We start from the raw sequence: 17,581 nt of genomic DNA, 5'->3' as shown, positions 1-17,581 counted from the left end.
AGCAGCATTGTCCACAATAGCTAAATTGTGGAAGGAGCCGAGATGCCCTTCAACAGATGACTGGATTAAGAAGATCTGGTCCGTATATACAATGGAATATTACTCAGCCATCAGAAAGAATGATTACACAGCATTTGCAGCAACATGGACAGGACTGGAGGAGATTATGCTAAGTGAAATAAGTCAAGCAGAGAAAGACAACTATCATATGGTTTCACTCATTTATGGAACATAAGAAATAGGAAGATTGGTAGGAGAAGGAAGGGAAGAATGAAGGGGGTAATCAGAAGGGGGAATGAAGCATGAGAGACTATGGACTCTGAGAAACAAACTGAGGGCTTCAGAGGAGAGGGGGCTGGGGGATTGGGATAGGCCGGCGATTGGTATTAAGGAGGGCACATATTGCATGGTACACTGGGTGTTATATGCAAATAATGAATCATGGAACATTACATCAAAAACTAAGGATATACTGTATGGTGACTAACATAACATAATAAAAAATTATTATAAAAAAATAAAGAAAAAAGAAAAAACATAATTAAACATTAATCTAAAGACAGATGACAGAACTACGTTAATATTAGATAAAGTAGATTTTAGGGCCAAAAAAACAATGAAATAGAAACAGTCCTAGAGATGAAAAAAGACATTTGTAAAGATAAAAGGTTAAATACACCAGAAAAATAGAACAATTTTAATTTATACACAGTAAGTACACAAAGTAGAAGGGATCAGAACTACAGGGAAAAACAGACAAATTCACAATCATAGGAGTGTAACTTAACCACTATTCTTGGTAACTAACAGACCAAGCACAAAAAAGTAATCAGTAAGAATACAGACAATATAATTAACCTACCTGAGCTAACATGTATAGAAAACCATTCCCAGTAACTATAGAATATACATTCCTTATAAACATACACATAACATTTATAAATACTGACCACACACTGGGTATTTCAAAAAATCTAAAAAATTTTTGAAAACCAAAATCATACAGAATATTTTTCTGCCCAAAGTGCAATTATATTAAAACTCAATACAAAAAGGTAACTGAAAAAGCTACATATGCTTAGAAAGAAGACATTTCTAAATAACATGAATTAAAGAAAAGGTCACAATAGAAATCAGAAAATAATCCAGAAGTAAATGAAAATTGATAATACAACTTAAAATTCTTGGAATAAGACTTCTACTTCTGGGATGATGGAGCAGAGGTACATTTCCATATTAATCCCACTAATACAAATAAAAGTCCTGAATGGTGTGTGTGTGTATACATGACATACATAACACAACTCTGAAAAATGGAGACCAGAGGCAAACCAGCTAACAAACTCAGGATATAAGAACTGACACACAGGTGGGTTCCCAGGGTATTCTTTTAATACATGATCTCTAACGTGGAGCTGAAGAAGCTAGCAATAGGTTCAGACTGAGCGGCGGGGGCAGTGGGGGGGGGGAGGCCTTAATGAAAGCCTGCTCTCTAGCCAAAGTAACAAGAAAGTAGCAAGACAAACATGTTCTAGACAATAACAATCTACGCCAGGAAAATACTATAGAAAACAGTGATTCCACCATCAACCATGCCAGCAAAGGCCAGATTGCAATGAGGTACCCTAATACCCTGGTTGGATGGTATACAGGAAGCCCAACTAGAAAGCTGGGACTTTTATCCCTGCTGAGCAGTAATACAGCCCCATGCTCCTGCAATATCAGGGGAGACTACATGGGACACCTGAACTTTCATCCTTACCAACAGGAAGGAATAACACCTACCTCACCCTGCTGAAGTGCCATCAGATAAGCACTAGTAGAGAGTTAGATCTGGCACTACCACTCAGCAGTAACAAGGCTATTCTTTCTCGGGGATGACAGTGGAGACCACACGAGGAGCCAGAACTCCATGCCACCCAGCAATGATGATGATCTCCCACAACTCAGGTGTCAATGGAAGACAACTGAGGAACCCAGACTTCTACCTCCATCTGGCAATAAAGAGGTAGCATTTCCCCCTCTTTCCTGGCCAGAGAGGTGTCAAGAAAACCCAGATATTGAAAATAGTCTCATAACATGAAACTCCAAAATGTCCAGGTTGCAACAGAAAATCACTAGTCACACCAAGAATGAGGAAGATCTCAGGGTGTTTGGGTGGCTCAGTCAGTTAAGCATTAGACTCCTGGTTTTGGCTGAGGTCATGACCTCATGGGTCATGAAATGGAGCCCCATCAGGCTCCACACTCAGCAGGGACTCTGCTTAAAGATTCTCTCCCTCTGCCCTTCCCTCCAACTCCCCCACAGATGCTGTCTCCCCCACCCCCCCAAATAAATGAATAAATCTTAAAAAAAAGAAGAAGAAGAATGAGAAAGATCTCAAATTGAATGTAAAAGGACAACTGATAGATATCAACACTGGGACGACAGATATATTAAAGTTATCTGACAAAGATTTTAAACAAGTCATGTTAAAAATATTTCAATGAGCAACTGCAAACAAACTTGAAATAAACCAAAAAAAAGAGAAAGACAGTAAAGAAATGTGTCAGCAAAGAATAAAAGATATAAAAAAAGTATAGAACTGAAAAAATATAATGACTAAAATAAAAATCTAACTATGAGCTCAACAGCAGAAATAGAGAAGAAAAAGAATTAATGAACTGGAAGACAGAACAGAGATTACTCAACCTGAACAACAGAAAATAAACATAAAAAGTAAATAATAGATGTGCAGGAACCTGTGGGACTAAAATAAAACATTTATCATTTGTATCATCAGAGTATGGTTCCATTTACAGGTAATATCCAAAATATCCAAAATCCAGAGACAGAAAGTATACTGGTGGCTGCAAGGGCTGGGGGCAGAGAAAAAGAGTGACTGCTTAATGGACACAGTTATCTTTGGAGGTGATAAAATGTTTTGGAACTAGACAGAGGTGGTATATGTACAACACTATGAACATACAAAATGCCACCAAACTGCGCACTTTAAAACATTAAATTTTATGTTCTATGAATTTTACTACAAGATAAAAAAAGAAACTTAGCAAACTAGGAACTGAAAGGCACATCAATTTAGTAAGAGATATATGCAAAAAGAATACAGTAGGGGCACTTGGGGGGCTCAGCTGGCTGAGCGTCAGACTCTTGGTTTCAGCTCAGGTCGTTAGATTGAGCCCTGCATGGGGCTCCGTGCAGGGTCTGCTTAGGACTCTCCTTCCTTCCCTACCCGCCCCTCCTCCCCAGCTCAATCTCTCTCTCTCTCTCTCAATTAAATAAATCCTTAAAAAATAAATAAATAAACACTCTTGATTCTAAAATCTTCAATGTCTTCCTTTCAAAATGTGATCAAAACAAGGATGTCCATTATCACCAATTTCATTTGACACTGTACAAAAAATGTGGAACAAAAGTATAAAAGATAAAAATAATTGCATTCTATGTATCAGCAGCAAAATATTTTAAAGACATTCTTAACAGCACCAAAAAACATCAAATGACTAGGCAAAAGATGTGCAAACCATTATACAGATATCATTAGAGAAACTAAAAAAGACCAAGGTAAATAGAGATACGTACCATACATTGGAAAATAATGTCCGAAAGATATAAATTCTCCCCCAAACTGATCTACAGATGCAACACCAATCAATATCCTAGCAAGAAGGTGTGTGTGTGTGTGTGTGTGTGTGTGTGTGAAATTTAGCACATTGATTCAGAAATTTACATGGAAATACAAAGACCAGAAACATTTTTAAAGAACAACAGAAACAATTTTAAAAAACAAGATAGGAGGACTTTACCTACTGGATATCAAGTCATTTTAAACCTATAGTAATTAAGCTTGTATGGCACTGAATTAATTACAGACAAAGAGATCAACAGATCAGAATACAGCCCAGAAACACATCCACCCAGGTAAGATATTTAACAACACAGACAGTTTTGCTAATCAGTGAAGAAACAGAAGTCTGCAATAAAAGGTACTGGGACAACCAGATCACCTTACATAAAAAAAAGAAACCTGGGCCCAACTTTGCAAAACACACTAAAATTAACTATAGTCGGACTGAAGCTTTAAATGTGAAAAAGCAAAAGAACAAAGTTGCTAGAGAGTATTTTCAATAACCCAGGGCAGGAAAAAAAAATACCGAAGAAAGCTAAAAGGCAATTTCCTAAAAAAGAAGAAGACTGAGCAACTTTTCTTTGTTGATGAGCCATTTGGATATCCTCTTTTGTGAAATGTTTATTTGAATCTTTTGCGCAATTATTTTTATTGTCTTTTTACATATCCATGTGTAGGATTTCTTTATAAAATTAATATCACAACGAGAAAGCCAAAAAGACTGACCATAACGCGTTTGAAGAAGATGGGAAGCAACAAGTTGTGGTGTAAACTAGCATATCCATGTTAGGAAAAAATGAGCATTATCTACTTAAGTTAAAGACAGACAGACAGACGGACAGATAGATACTATGACTCAATAATTCCTCTACTTGAAATATACCCAACTGAAATATGACTACAGGTACATGAAGAGATTTGTTGTAATATTACTGTTCATAACAATAGTATTACCAAATGAAACCCAGAAACAAACCAAATGTCCATCAACAGCTGAAGACACAAATTGTGGCATAATGAAGCTATCACTATACGACAATGAAAATAACTACAGATACGCTCTATACAGGTGAACATCAAACATATACTGTGCAAATGAAAGAAGCCAGGCACAAAAGCATACAAAATTATTCTAAACAAAGTTCAGAAAAAAATAAAAACAGGCAAAACTCTAGTTTAGTGGATACATGCTTAGGTTTGTTTAGGTTATAAAACTATAGAGAAAGTGATTAGCGTAAAAGTCAGATAGTATTACCTGAGAAAAGGTTGGCGGAGTTCTACTTCTTAATACTTGTGGTTACATAGGGGGTTTGCTTTGTAAATCACTCAAAAAGGCAGTTTTTGTGGACTTTTCTGCTTTTTTGTAATTTAGGGTTTTTTTTAAGCATTCAGAATTTTGAATTCTAAAATTCAAAGTTTTAAATTTTCATTCAAAATTTGGGCTCAGTATCATCAAGGATCCTGGTCTTTTTCATTGCAAATGAGTATAGAAAACCTCATTTAAGAGGGAAATAGGAGGCCTTGAAGGGAGAGATCTCACACACCATCACTCACTGCTGTTTACAAACCCCAACAGGAAGCAGCTTACTTTACTACTCCAGCAGGAGTAAACAAGATCTCCTTCCCGCAACAAACCAACCTATAAGAGCTACCACAATTCAGCCAATGAAAAGCTGCCACAACCCCAAACTTTCACTCCTCTCTAATAGACTTTCTTTCGAAACAGCCCCTCCCGAATCCCTCCTTTTCTGTATAAAGGAATGCTCCTCTCCTTTGTTCTCTGGACTTGCTTATGGTTTGCCATAGTTTCTATGTCCCAAAATGCATTTAGGGGTATTTCTTCTGCTATTCCTGAATAAACTCTTTTTGCTAGTGAAATAACTGGATATTTTACATTTAAAGTTGATACCATACTTCTGCCAACATATCCTGTAGGCTTAATTCACCTTATGGCTGTGAAGCTACTATAACTTCAGACATCACATGGATACTGAAAACAGACAATTTAATCCACCAGTTCTCTTAGGTTTAGTCTTTTTGTTTTCAAGGTAAAATTTACATTTAAATTCACAAGTTTAAGTATACAATTCCATGAGCTCACAGAGAAAGAATCCAAGAGTATTCTATTGTTTAAGTATCATATTTTGTTTACCCATTTTCTTACTGGTGGGCATTTGGATTGTTTCTGGTTATTATGAATATTAATTTTGAATAAATCTATGAACATTCTCGTACAAAACTTTTTGTGGACATTTTTTCAGTTGGGGAGGGGGTAAATATGTAAGTGTTAGTAATTGTTGGATCATGGAGTGTATGTTTAGCTTTATAAGAAACTGACAAATCTTTGTCTATAGTGGTTATACTATTTTCTGTTCCAACCAAGAACATGACAGTTGTTTGCTCCACATTTTTGCCAAAATTTGGTGTTGCCAGTTGTCAGAAGACAAACAATAAGACATCTGGGGAAGATGGCGAAGTATGAGGACCCATAGCTCACCTTGTCCCACAGATACAAAAACAACCATAAAATGAGTAACAAAACGGCAATAAGTACATACCTATCAATAATCACTTTATATGTAAATGGCCTAAATGCTCCAATCAAAAGACACAGAGTGATGAAACGGATTAAAAAACAAGACCCATCTATATGCTGCCTACAAGAGACTCATTTCAGACCTAAAGACACCAGCAGATTTAAAGTGAAGGGATGTAGAAGCATTTACCATGTAAATGGATGTGAGAAGAAATATCAGAGGAGAAATTCTTATACCAGACAAAACAGACTTTAAAACAAATACTGTAACAAAAGACAAAGAAAAACACTTATAAAGGGGGCAACCCAACAAGATATAACAATTGTAAATATTTATAAGCCCAACATGGGAGCATTCAAATATATAAAACACTTAATAACAAATATAAAGGAACTAATTGATAGTAATAGAGTAACAGTAAGGGACTTTAACAACCCAGTTACATCAATGGTCAGATCATCCAAACAGAAAATCAATAAGGAAATAGACTTTGAATGACACACTGGACTAGATGGACTTAACAGATACATTCAGAACATTCCACCCTAAAACAACAGAATACATATTCTTTCCAAGTGCACATTCTCCAGAACAGAACATTCTCCAGAATAGGTCACATATTAGATAACAAAACAAGTCTCAACAAATTAAAAAAGATTAAAGTCATACCAGGTGTCTTTTCTGCCCACAATGCTATGAAAATATAAAACCACCACAAGAAAAAATCTGGAAAGAACACACATACATGGTGCTTAAATAACATGCACCTAAACAATGTGTCAACCAAGAAATCAAAGAGAAAATAAAAAATACATAGAAACAAATGAAAAAGACAACAATGATCCAAAATCTTTGAGATGCAGCAAAAGCTGTTCTAAGAGGAAAGCTTATAGCAATATAGGCCTACCTCAAGAAGGAAGAAAAGTCTCAAATAAATAACATAACCTTACACCTAAAGGAGCTAGAAAAGAACAAACAAAACCCAAACCAAGAAGGAAGAACATAATAAAGATGAGAACAGAAATAAAGAAAACAGAAACTAAAAAAACAATAGATCAATGAAACCAGGAGCCAGTTCATTGAAAAGATCAATAAAACTGATGAACCTTTAGCCACTCTCATTTAAAAAAAAAAAAGGAAAAAGAATCAAAGAGGACTCAATAAAATCAAAAATGAAAGAGGATAAATAACAAGTGACACCACAGAAATATAAGCAATTGTAAGAGATTATAAAAAATTATGTGCCAACAAATGGACAACCTAGAAGAAATTGATAAATTCCTAGAAACATGTAACCTCCTAAAACTGAATTAGGAAGAAAGAGAAAATTTGAACAGACCAATTACCTAAGTGTACACTTGTTGTGATGAGTACCAGTGATGTATGGAAGTGCTGAATCACTATACTCTATACCTGAAACTATCGTCACACTGTATGTTAACCAGAATTTATATAAAAACTTTTAAAAAATTAAAAAGTATTGTCTTTTTTAAAAAATTTCACCAGTTTCTTTTTACTTTCTTTAAATTCCAGTGTAGTAAACATACAGTGTTATATTAGTTTTAGTATACAATATATTGACTCAACAATTTTACATATTACTCAGTGTTCATCAAGATAAGTGTATTCTTAATCCCCTTCACCTGTTTCACCCATTCCCCCTCAATCTCCACTCTGGTAACCATCTGTTTGTTTCCTATAGTTCAGGGTCGTTTTTTTGGTTTGCCTTTTAAAAATTTTTCTTTTGTTCATTTGCTTTGTTTCTTAAATTCCACATATGAGTAAAATCATATGGTATTTGTCTTTCTCTGACTTACTTTACTTAGCTTTATATCCTCTAAATCCATCCATGTTGTTGCAAATGGCAAGCTTTGTTTTTATGACTGAATAATATTCCACTGTGTATATTGAATATATATATATGAATAATATATATTCAATATATATTACTTGTTGCTTCCTGAGCACACACTGCTGTTTTTTACCTCCATGTCTTTGCAAATACTAATTTCCTTTGTCCTGAAGGCCTTTTCCATCCCTCTCTAATCTGTTCTAATGAATTCCTCATCAGCCTTCAAAATCCTGCTCAGGAACTCATTACTTCCTCCATGAAGTACTTCCTGACTTTCCCAAACATAATTAGGTAACTTTCTGTCTTCTGTCTTGTATTTTAGTATATGTAACACATGCAGTGTAACTTCTTCCAGGGCAAGAAACCGGTCTTAACTGATCTTTATAACCACATACCTAAAACAAACACAGGCACATATTAGCTCAAAAATATCAAATAATTAAGTTCACCATTCTAATACTGCTTTAGGTCCGATTCACTTTAAACATCACTTCCCTAACTATGGCTTCCAGACTGTACTGGGCTGAATGCTGGCCCAAAGGAAGATATGCCACTTCCTAATCTCTGTAACCTAAGGATATTACCTTATATAGCAAAGGATGTGATTAAATTAAGGATTTTAAAAGGAGGAGTTTATCCTGGATATGGGTGGGTCCTAAATGCAATCACATGTATCCCTGTAAGAGTGAGGCAGAGGAAGTTTTGAGACTGAAGAGGTGTCAGCAATATGACCAAAAAGGCAGAGATGCAGCAAACTAAGTTATGCCTGGAGCCATAAGAAGCTGGAAGGAAAGGATTCTTCCTTAGAGCCACCGGAGAAAATGCAGCCCTTGATTTCAGTCTTCTGGTCTCCAATCCATGAAAGAATAAATTTTTGTTCTAACTCCAGCCAGTATGTGTTCCAATAGCTACAGGTAACTAATACACTGGCTTTCTCTTCATTCTATTATTCATAATAAGTTTTACCCAAACACAAAATTTCTATCACAATTTTAAATTCCTACTATAATCAGGCTTTTCTGATTTCAACCAGTCAATATACAGGTATCAATTACAGAACACAGAAATGTTATTAGGCACTCAAACTATATAATAAAAGAAACAATTCTTATTGCACAGAGTTTACCAAATAAACTCACAATGCATATTTTTAAAAGTACATGGTTGAAACAAACTTTTAAAAAAGAAAGGTTAGGGCGCCTGGGTGGCTCAGTCGGTTAAGGGTCTGCCTTTGGCTCAGGTCATGATCCAGGGATAGAGTTCTGCATCAGGTTCCCTGCTCAGAGGGGAGTTTGCTAATCCCTCTGACCCTCCTCCCTCTTGTGCTTTCTCTCTTTCTCTCTCTCTCTCTCTCTCTCTCAATTAGATAAAGTCTTTAGAAAGAAAGGAAAGGAAGGAAGGAAGGGAGGGAGGGAGGGAAGGAGGTTGGTTAAACAGATTACTTTGACCAGCCTGTTAATCACAGAGCACTTATTAGATGAACTAGTCTCTGCGAAAACCAGTTTTTTTAAAAGACTCAGCACAACCCCTCTCCAAACACCTTATCTTCCTCTCCTTGCAGCTCTTACTATCATAAACCACATCCACTTGTCCTTCCTACCACTTCTTTGACTAGTTCCAGCTATACAGACCTATCTATGACACACTTTCTTTTCCACAGGAGCTGTATTTCTTAAGCAGTGGTACAACGTCAGGCCAAAAGGATGGAAACCCAAAATATTTTAAAAGCACAGCTGCTGATACTCATGGAAAGCTTCCAAAACACATTCCATTAAAAAGCACATGCTATGCCTTTGAACATTTCAAAACAATGCTTTAAATACTACATGCCCCTGAAGTGAATGTTTTTTAAAAACATTAAAAGTCTAAGGAGAACTACATCAGGCATTACACTGCACTTATAACAAAACGTTAGAAATTAATGTCTTTAACATCCAGAGAGAATATTACAATAGTCACCCAAACAGCCTTTGGATAGCCATCCCAGGGTGTCTTGTATACAAAAAAAATGTCACAACTTGACACCCTGCCAAAACCTGAAGTGCAGCTGGGAACAGACCCTTCAAAACCCTGGTAAGGTGCCAGGCCCCATAATTGTGATTTAGAATGAAACGGGAGGGCAAGGAAAGAGGAAGGGAAGAAGATATGTATTAGAGTGGTTGGCAATCAACCACCAAACACTCTGAATTAAAATGTTATTTTATTCTCATAATTGCACTGTCTGCCTCCACACAGCTTAATTCACAGAAAAGAATTCTAGAAAATAGGATATAGTAACCAGTCAACCTCAAATACTTATAAGTTATAAAAGTCTTCGAAAAGTTGTGATCTGTAAAACAAAGATGCCTAAACCATACTTCAAATTCATTTTAATGTTTCTTAGTGTAGGCTCTCTTGCATATAACATGGGACTTTCCAAAAGATTTATGAGTACTTACTACCTTTGTGTGAGTTGTAGAGGCTTCTTTGCTCATATTCCTGAAATAGATAAAGCTACAATATAGCTTGTAATACAAAATGAAGCCCTTCTACTGATCTGACAACATATCCTGAAAATTGTTTTTTTAAATAAATCTGAATTATTTCCATGAGCTTTATGCCTTAGTATGAAAAGTTAAAACAAAAAAAATTGAAAAAAGAAAAAAAATTGATGAGTTCAACTGATATTTTTGCTTGAGTTAACACAAACATTCTCTTTTTCATCTTTGAGGACCTACCAGAAAGTACAAAATTTTTCAGAATCAGAAAAGGGAAATAAATAGAAGTCATTCTCAATGCATACAGGTTAATTTTAAAACCATATCTTACCCCCCAAAAAAAGGCAATTAAACAACCAGTATTTATTGAGTGGCCACCACACCGTATTTACTGAGTGGTCCACTTATACTAAGAGAGCTCTGAGGGGCATACAGAAATAAACAGACCATGGTCAAGCAGACTTAGCGAGGAAGAGCTTGCCCATATTAAGGGTATTACAGACGGACACCTGGGTGGCTCAGTCAGTTGAGCGTCTGCCTTCGGCTCAGGTCATGGTCCCAGGGTCCTGGGATCAAGTCCTACATCGGACTCCTTGCTCAGCGGGGAGCCTGCTTCTCCCTCTGCCTGCCACTCCCCCTGTTTTGCTCTCTCTGACAAATAAATACATAAAATTTTTAAAAATAAATAAATAAAATACTGGTATTGGAAAGAGCATAGAGCACTGTTTTCCACCTCATTAAAAAAAAAAAAAAGGAGTATTACAAATATTTTCTAAGCGTCTATTATATGCTAGACACTGTTGGGTATAGGGAATCAGTAATAAAGAAATGAAAATCCTTGCCCTCAATGAGATCATGTTGGTCAGTGAAACATACATGTTAACCAACAATTGCTGACTGAACAAGGATAACAGAAAATTTACTATTTATTAAAACCTTTTTGTACTTAAAATTTTTTTGCCATGTGCATATATTACCAATTTCAAGTAATATATAAATTCAGAAAGTTTTAAAAGTATAAAGCAATGTAATATATTTATAGATAGCAGGGAAGAGAGGTCTAATTCTGCCAGAGAAGCTATCAAGGAAGACTTCACAAAGAGGGTAATCCTGAGATAAAAAAAAGCAGCAGAGAAGAAACATTCAGTAAGGAAGGCATGGAGATGGAAGACAAGTCTGTGGGTATGGGATAAAGGGGTGGGGAGCAGATGAGCGTGCAGATGTAGGGCAGGGCCTTGAAGGCAATGTGCAAGAGACTGGAGTTTATCCCGGGGTCCAGAAGAGCCAATGAAAGATTCTAAGCTTGCGGGTGGATGAGAGACAGTATAGGGTGGTTTCAGATTTGTACTTAAGAAAAATAACTAGGTTATCAAAGGCATAAGAATAAACTGGGGTGGGGTGGAGGGGAGATCCTAGAGAAAAGAAGATGAAAAGGCTGGGAAAGTAACGATAAAGATCTGAACTAAAATAGTGGCAGCAAGTAGTCAACAGGGAATGATCCTGAAAATAAATTTAGAGGCAGAAGTAAAAGAAATTAGTAGTTAGATATTGATACCCCTCTCCCTCAAACAAACAAACAAAAAACTGTTTTAATATTATTAGTTAAAAGACCAACCAGAAAATCAGGAAAGAAAAAGCAAAAGCAAAATGGAATCCAGTTAAAGCAGAAGAAAGGTTGTTTCAAAGATTACAAGCACTAATCATATGAAAAAAGAATCAAGCAAGGAACCTTTGCAAAAGCATCTTAGTAAATCCAAATACCATCACAGTACAACACTCAAAATATATACCTTTCTTCCATAGGGATTTCATCAGCAGAGGGGGTAAACACTAAAGCTTGCTCTGGCAGGAACAAAGACATAAAATAAGTATTTTGTTCTTTAAATGTCCACCTCCTGTAACTCCTCCTCATTCTTTCCTTCAAACAATCATCTCTATAGCAACATACTCTTAAGAAATTCGTGGGTGGAAAGCATATGTTTTTGCAAAAATATGAGAACTCAAGAACACGACTAGTCTATTTTTCCCTTTAATATAAGAGATTCACAATATACCCTAAAAGATAACTGCAAAATATGGAAAAAAATACTTAAAAATACAAGGAAATGTAAAAATTGGTATTGCACATGCTTACATGGAAATTCTTTTTATAGGTTACAATGACACCTTGTGGTAAGGCTTTTTAAACAATAACTTATCTTGGAAAACATTTTTACACCAAAAATATTTAAAAAACTGGTTTAGAAAATAGGAAAGACCAAGATCATATGTTGAAGTGGAATGAACACGTACAATAATCCATTTGGAAAAATAAGGTAATGGACGCTCTTCAAAAATTAAAAATAGAACTACTATATGTTCCAGCAATTCCATTCTTGCTATTTATCAGAAGAAAGTGAAAACGCTAAACTGAAAAGATATATGCACCCCCATATGTGCTGGAGCATTATTTACAATGGCCAAGATACCGGAACAACCTAAGTATCCATGAATGGATGAATGGAGAAGAAAATTGTGATATAGACATACAGACACATAGAAACACACGATGGAATATTATTCAACCATTAAAAAAGAATGAAATCTTGTCATTTATGATAACATGGAAGGACCCTGAGGGCATTATGCTAAGTGAAATAAGTCAGAGATAAATAAGTAAAATAAGTGCCCCCCCTCCCCGACACACAAAAACACCCCAAGCTCATAGACTGGTGGTTGCCAGAGGCAGGAGATGAAGGGTGGGGAAAAATGAATGACCTGTTTTTATTGTTTAAACTTAATTTTTTAAAAAAAGAAAAGAAGGGGTGCCTGGCTGGCTCAGTTGGTGGAGCATGTGACTCTTGATATTGGGGTTGTGAGTTCAAGCCCCACGTGGGGTGTAGAGACTACTTAACAAAACAAAATCTTAAAAAAAAAAAAAAAAAAGAAAGAAAAAAAAAGGAAAGAAAAGAAAATTAAGGACAAAAAAGGGAAACTTTTTAACAATATAATACGATAATACATCGTATTATATAGGCTAAAGCACCTTACAAACTAAAAGTATTATACTATTCCCTTCAATTAAGCTAAAAATAGTAGTGTAAGTTTTTTTTAAATGATGCAAATACAAACTACTTTTGAAATCTGGGGCAAAATTTCTAACAATGGCAATCCCTTTACATGAGAAGACTGACCAACATATGGTTTACGAACTATGAAAATAATTTTGTCACTACTCCTTTCTTCTCAATTAAATAGATATTACATTAAAAATTTCAATCTTGATTAACCCAATAATTAACAGAACTTATAATCATCTTTCATCAAGAGTTTGTTTACTAAACTATGCTAAACACTAGAAAGGTTAATAACCCTTTGCACACAATCACCTTTATGAATCTCTGAAATATTCTTCTCCCTCAGCATCTACAGTACCATGATCACCTCCTATCTCTTTGAACTCTCTCTCCCCCTTATTTGTTCCCTTTCTCCCAGTCACCATGAGAACCTCTGATCCACTGATGCATTTCTATAAGAAAAGTCAAGTTGCTTCTCTCACTGCTTCATTTTTTACACCTATTCGAATGACACTCAAATTTACACCCACATTTCTAACGCAGTTCATAACTCCCACTATAATCACATGTCCCATCCACAACGGAAGCTCAACATAAGAATTAAACTCATTAACTTTAAATTTCCATCTGCCTCCTTTAAAAAAAAATTACCACTATCCTCTCCTTATTTCTCAGTACACAAATCATTACCCGAGTCCTGTTTGTTAGTAATAAATGATTAATCTTGCTGATTCTTCTTCATCTGTCTCTTGATTTTATTCATTCTTCATTTCTAGAGCCATCACCCTCTAAGGCAAAACCTCAAATATTTTACACTTGGTTTATTTTAAGAGAACCCTCCTAAACATGTGTCAGATTTTGGTCTTTCCTCATCCTTATATAACCTACAACTATCCACCAGGACAATCTTTCTCATACACTGTGTTCATCACTATAACTACACTTTATTAATCCTCCTATTGCTTACTGGATCAAAGCTAAACTTCTCAGCCAAACTCAAAACCCTGCATTAGCCAACTCCCTATACAAAAGCAAACATTTCATTTTGCTGCTTCCCAACCCTCCTTTGCTAGAGTCAATTAAGTTTGCTTTATAGTCCCTCATACACATTGCTTACTCTTGCCTTCACAACTGTGTTCATATAGTTATGCCAAATTAAAATAACTTCTTAAATCTCTTCAATTAATCCACAAATCAAGGTCAAACTCAAACCTAAAACCCTACAGTCTAAACAATCAAGAAACTACTTTCAGAGTTTATAGTTACTCTAAAAGTAAACATAAACAGCTTCTGCCCATCTTTCTGCTCCACTTGTTTCTGCCTTCCTTGTGCTTACCTCAGAATATTTATTCTATATTCTATCACATCTGCACTGTTCCCCTCTAGTGCTTTATAATTATGTAAACTATCTTTCTAAAGACACTGTAAGTTCCTCAAAGCAAAGACTATAATCTACTTTTTGCATCATTTTCATAACTCCCAATTCCAGTAAAATTAGTTAATGATGGAGTGCCTGGGTGGCTCAGTTGGTTAAGTGTCTGCCTTTGGCTCAGGCCATGATCCCAGGGTCCTAGGATTGAGCTCTGCATTGGGCTCCTTTCTCAGCAGGGAGCCTGCTTCTCCTTCTCCCTCTGCCTCCCCCTCCCTTTGCTTACACTCTCTGTCAAATAAATAGATAAAATATTTTTTAAAATATTAGTTAATGACAAGAGTGAACTACAAAATTTCTGTGATATGAATCCTACTTTCCCACAGGCTTACAATGTAATTTCAGCGATGGGGAAGGATGCCACCAAGAACACTGTTTGCTAATCAATTATGCATGCCTTGTAACAATTATCCATCAAGATATTTCAGCTGAAAAAAAATTCTGGGGACATTATGGTAATCAAAAGCCTTAAAAATGAACATATCCTTTGACCTAGCACTCCACATGTAGGAATTAATTCTAAGAAACCAATCAGAGATGTGTACTAACATTTGTGTTCAGGGATCACCTTCATTTATCATTCTGTGAATATTTACTGAGTACATCCAAAGGGCCAGGTAGAAGTGGAAGGCACTCTGCCTTCATGGTGCTTACATCATAGCACTATTTATTATGGGAAAATGGACTATTTTTTTTAAAAGCATGTTTAATAGTAAGTTATACCATATGCACAGATCAGACAGTAATCTGATTGTTAAAATATTGATGTTAATTTCTCCCCAAATCCATGCACTGTCATTCAAAATCCCAGAAAACTTTATAGAAATTAACAAGCTAAGACTAAAATTCATATGGAGGGATGCCTGGGTGGCAGTCAGTTAAGCATATGCCTTGGCTCAGGTCACGATCCCAAGGTCCTAGGATCAAGCCACGCATTCCATCTGGCTCTGCTCAGCAGGGAGTCTACTTCTCCCTCTTTCTCTGCTATTCCCCCTGGTTGTGTTCATTCACTCTCTCTTTCTGTCAAATAAACAAAGTCTTCTTTAAAATAAATAAAATAATAAAATTCATAGAGAAACGCAAAGGACCTGAAGTAGCCAAAAGAACAAAGTCGGAGAACTTGCACGACCTGATTTCACAACTCACTAAATGCAACAAAAATCAAAACTGCGTGGCATTCATGTCAACACAGACACATAAATCCATTAAAAACGAGAGTAAAGTTCAGAAATAGATTCAAAAATATATGGCCAATGGGTTTTTATCAAAAATACAAAGTCAATTCAGTGGAGGCAGGAAAGTCTTTTCAACAAATCGTCTTGGGACAACTGCCTATCCGTATACAAAAAATGAATTTCAAGTTCTACCTCGCATCATACACAAAAATTGATTCAAAATGTACACATAAACATAAAACTATAAAACTCTTAGAGAAAATATAGAAGAAAATCATTTTAATCATGGGTTAGGTAAAGATTTCTTTAAATTGGTTAATTATTAAAATTAACATGTTAATTTTAAATCAAAATTAAGAACTTACATATTTAAAAGACACCATAATGCAAATGAAGATAAACAAGATTGGAGAAATAATTTATAAATCATATGTTGATAAAGGACTTACATTCAGAATACATAAGGAATTAGAAAACCAAATAAAACAACTCAATTTAACAACAAAAAAAATGGCCAAAAGATTTGGACACTTTGTCAAAGACGATACACAAATGGTAAACACTTGAAAAGATGTTAAACATCATTAGTTATTAGTGAAATACAAACTAAAAATACAATGTAATTCTACTATACACCTATTAAAATGTTAAAACTTAAAAGGCTGATCTTACAAAGTATGGACTAGAATGTAGAAGAACTGAAATGGTTATAAACTACTGGTGGAAATGTAAAATGGGAAAATCACTTAATTTTTAAGAAACTGTCAGACACTTGCCATACAATCCAGACATTTCATGTGTAAGTATTCACCCAAGAGAAATCAGAGTATATCCATATGAAGACTTCTACACGAATGTCTGTAGCAGGTTTTTTCCTGAGACTCAAACACAGGTTCATCAAGAAGTGAATGGATAGGGAGAGAGTCCAAGATGGGAGAGAAGGAGGAGACCTTAATTCTGTCTGGTCCCAGGAATTCAGCTAGATAGCTATCAAATCATTCTGAACACCTACAAACTCAACTGGAGATCTAAAAAAATAGCTGCAACACTACGAATAGCTAAGCGACCACTTTCTGGAGGGTAGGAGGTGCAGAGAAGTCAATCTGAGGCGATATATGGGAAGATAGAAAGACAGACCTTGGGGGGGTGGAGCCTCCATCAGCGGGCTACCAACAAGTGACAAAGCACAGAGCACAAAATCGGAACTTTTAGAAGTCTGCTCCAGTGAGGGATGGTGCTCAGGCAGCTACGCAGGGGGCAGAATCCTCGCTGGGACAGTGTGGTCTCAGGATCCTCAGGGTCACAAGAAGACAGGGGGTGGAGGGGTGGGAGGTGGAACCGGGCCTGACTATGGCCGAGCTCCCAGGCATCTGAGCAGGGAAGCTGCCTGCAGAGTGAGCCAAGGAGGGGGCTCTCAACTCAGGGTT

General features: G+C 36.0%; 1 protein-coding gene across 4 annotated transcripts in view; it reads right to left on the bottom strand.

Annotated features, from left to right (window-relative positions):
* Window positions 1–17,581, bottom strand: part of CEP83 (centrosomal protein 83) — a 126,990-nt gene that overhangs the window by 89,081 nt on the left and 20,328 nt on the right. For 2 of the 4 annotated variants that reach the window (XM_087868854.1, XM_087868855.1), the window contains one exon: window positions 12,285–12,336. The exons of the other annotated variants lie outside the window; for them this stretch is intronic. The gene's annotated coding sequence lies outside the window, so the exon portion shown is untranslated. The remainder of the gene's footprint in view (window positions 1–12,284; window positions 12,337–17,581) is intronic. 4 annotated transcript variants of the gene reach the window in all.

Source organism: Ursus americanus, chromosome 17 (genome assembly GCF_024610735.1).
Source record: "Ursus americanus isolate L20-20 chromosome 17, mUrsAme1.1.p, whole genome shotgun sequence".
NCBI lineage: Eukaryota > Metazoa > Chordata > Mammalia > Carnivora > Ursidae > Ursus > Ursus americanus.
Note: the sequence above shows the minus strand (reverse complement) of the source record. Positions and strands in the feature narration are given on the sequence as shown.